The following is a 3,411-nucleotide window of genomic DNA, read 5'->3' as shown; positions in this document are numbered from 1 at the left end:
GATTGATGAGAGAATTGTGTGTTCCACTATTGATAATAGAAGCATTATATATAGGGATTACAAAGTACATATTCTAATGATACAAGGAAAACTATTCTGAATAGGACTAGGAATTCTAGAATCTTCTCTCCTATTACAATCATATAACTAATCCTAGTTTGATAAGGCACACAAAAGTCGATTTCCTTCAACATGTCGGACTACAGTGTGTTTTTGTCAAGGAAACCAACTTATTTTACAATCCACACTATATGTTTTATTTTTCAGTATTTCAACATCACACTTTTACAATCTTTACTCACAAGCAGGCTGGACTGAGCCGAGGTACATTAGCCCATGGGCTAGCCCGCAATACGTTGTGCTCAGTTCATGTCGGGCCTATGATAGGCTCAGGCTGGGCCAGCTTATGGGCTAATATACCTTAGCCCAACCTACCCCGCTAGAATAGGTCGTGTGGCCCAGCCCACTCTTAATCGTGTTTGGACTCAACTGGACCTATTTTATACATGTCGGGTTCGGACCTAGCGACCTGTTTGCACCGTTAATTTCAATGGTACAAATGTTTTAATTTTATTTGTTGAGACCATTTTAACCGCTTGTTGGTCAATAATTGGCAGAGCCTTTTCTTCCGACATTTGATGGGTCAGTAACTAGGTGTAGTTAGTCCTCATATATATACTTCGAGAGTTTCTATTGGGATCTCCAAATCTGCTCACTTGACCTCACTCTATTATGAATTATTAAATGACATATATAACCTACTATAAAATGACTATTAGGGACAATAATTATACCAAAAAAATTGTTATATTTATTTTCTCTAGACTTTCCAATTTAATAATATTAGATTGCATTATTTATTATTTTTCCTATCTATTTTCATTTTCCAATTTCACTACATACTCATTAAAGAATACATATATATATTTATTAAGAAATAAAACTATGATTAAGATAAAAATGTATGATATGCATATTGAACGCATATTGGTCAGGGAGAAACAATTTATTATGCCCTAAATCTAAATCTATCCATTATATTTGTAAAAAGAAGAAGAAGAAGAAGAAGAAGAAGAAGAAGAAAGAGCTAGCAAATAAAAATAAATAAAAAATATTTAAATAATTAATCGTGAGGTACAGAAAATAGAGAAACATTAAGAAAAAATTATTAATCTTTTTTTTTTGTACAGCTAAAAAAGAAAAAGTAAATAAAAAAATCACATAATAGTTCATGTTATTTTATTTTTATTAATTTTTAAAACTCAATACCTTGTGTTTAATTTTTTTTTTATTGGATAAGAGATTTATGTTGTCTGATTAAGGAATGAAGATGTAATTAAGATTTATAGAGTAATTAAATCATTGAAATGACTCAATTTTTTATTATAAAGATCTTAGTTTTGTCTGTAAATTAATTATATGAGTGAGGTTATTTGAGGAACTTTAGTGAGATTTAATGAGTAAATTTAGTATTTAAAAATTTGATAGGAGGTTTAAAAAGCATAGAGGTCAAGTGAGTAAATTTAGAGGTTCCAATAGAAAAACTCATATACTTCTTACTTTAATTCTTTTGGATCGCTTTGTTAATCGAGTTCCATTTTGATCAGCTTCTTTTGATCAGACGGATGGCGTGGCAGACCAACCCTCTAAAGATTTACTCGTTCGATTGGGCTAAGCTGGTAACATGGCAGCAATACTCAAGAATCAAGACTAAAAGAATTTCTCCAAAAAAGACTATATCTTTTGTCCATTATCATTTTTCTGCTCAATCTAACCGAAAAAGGAAACAGAAATGAAAAACAGAAAGAAAGAGTGGCACATTGTAGTGACACCACAATCCACAATTCCACAAACAACAAAAGCAAAGAAAATAAACAATACAAGGGACTTGAAGAATTTGGAGTTAAGCTCTCCATCCCAGAATTCTTCAAGGGACTTGTACGGTCCATTCGCCGAAACATACTCTTCTCTAAGTATCGTCTTGTGCTGTGGGGTCTGATTGATCTTGTCTAGGTCCTCTTCTGATAGTTCCCAGTCAAACACCTGCACATTCTGCTTCAACCTCTCCTTGTTGTAGCTCTTAACTACAACTATTGTCCCTGTTTGGTACACCCACCTAATACAAACCTGAGCAATAGTCTTCACCCGAGCCTCGGCGATTTCCTGAAGCACTTTGCTCTCCAGAACATGACTGCTTCCCCAACTTGTCCCACTGCCACCCAATGGGGAGTAGGCTGTCACAACTCACAACTACACCATTAGCCTTGCAGAAGTCTCTCAGCTTCTTTTGTTGCCAAAATGGGCTCATCTCCACCTACACGTACACATAGACTGCCGCTAAGGAACAAAATATCGCTCGATAATCCTTATTGTCAAAAATAAAATACACATAGGCGCACAATTATTTAAAAGAACATAATATACACAGATGGACTTGATAGTTACTTGATTGACCGAAGGAGGAATAGTAGCAAAAGATAGCAGATTTTCAGTCTTTTTGGAAGAGAAATTGCTGACTCCTATGGATTTGGTGAGAGTGTGAGACCAAGTCTCTGTGACTCCTCCATGGCTGCCCACACGCCCTTCAAGTCCAATGGCACAAGGTCCTCTTCGGTTAGCGGGTACACTAATTTCCCTGGCTTACCACTTATGCGCCAGTGAATCAGATACAGATCAAGGTACTCCATTCGAAGATTCCTGCAAACTCATTGTTATGAACTAATAACTCCACAAATTTACTAAACTTAATTACGAATGCTATTAATTGTGTGACTTACTGAAGTGATTTCTTTAGAGCAGGAATGACCAAGTCTGGATGAGCATCATTACACCACATCTTTGAAGTGATGAACACTTGGTCTCTAGAGGCAATAAGACCGAGGCTAATAGCTTCGGCCACGGCTTCACGTAGAGTCTGCTCTGAGGTGTATATGGAAGCCGTGTCGAAGTGTCTGTAACCCAGCTTTATGGCTTCAAGAACCGCAGTCTTCAAAGCATTCGGGTCCAAGTAGTCAGTTGCTGTGCCAAAGCCGAGCACAGGCATGGTCCTTTGGCCACTGGAGGAGCCTAACACCACCTCTGGGATTTTGGTTGCTGCCATCATAACTCGACTGATAATTAATGTTGGTTATTTTGTAAGGTCTGGTCGATCAAAGTTGCTCTTATATTCATCTTGTGCGAGTCAAAATCTACTGTAGAAGGTCTTTTCCACCATCTTTGTTTATTGCTTAATTCAATTAACGTGCTTTGCAAGCCCCAAATTGTAGTCATGCATGACGACTGTAACAAAAAATTTCACAAATTGGTCTAACCACATATTTGCGTAACAGAAGTCTGAAAATCCTACGTGCAAGAGCTTCAGAGGTCTAAAGTCAATGGTTATATATGAGGTGAAGAAAATCACTTTGTGAT

General features: G+C 36.5%; 1 pseudogene; it reads right to left on the bottom strand.

Annotated features, from left to right (window-relative positions):
• Positions 1-1,725: 1,725 nt before the first annotated feature.
• LOC112200178 lies at positions 1,726-3,120 on the bottom strand (annotated as a pseudogene).
• Positions 3,121-3,411: the final 291 nt, after the last annotated feature.

Source organism: Rosa chinensis, chromosome 4, assembly GCF_002994745.2.
Source record: "Rosa chinensis cultivar Old Blush chromosome 4, RchiOBHm-V2, whole genome shotgun sequence".
NCBI classification, from domain to species: Eukaryota; Viridiplantae; Streptophyta; class Magnoliopsida; order Rosales; family Rosaceae; genus Rosa; species Rosa chinensis.
The sequence above is the reverse complement of the archived record's forward strand: the minus strand, read 5'-3'. Positions and strand labels throughout refer to the sequence as shown.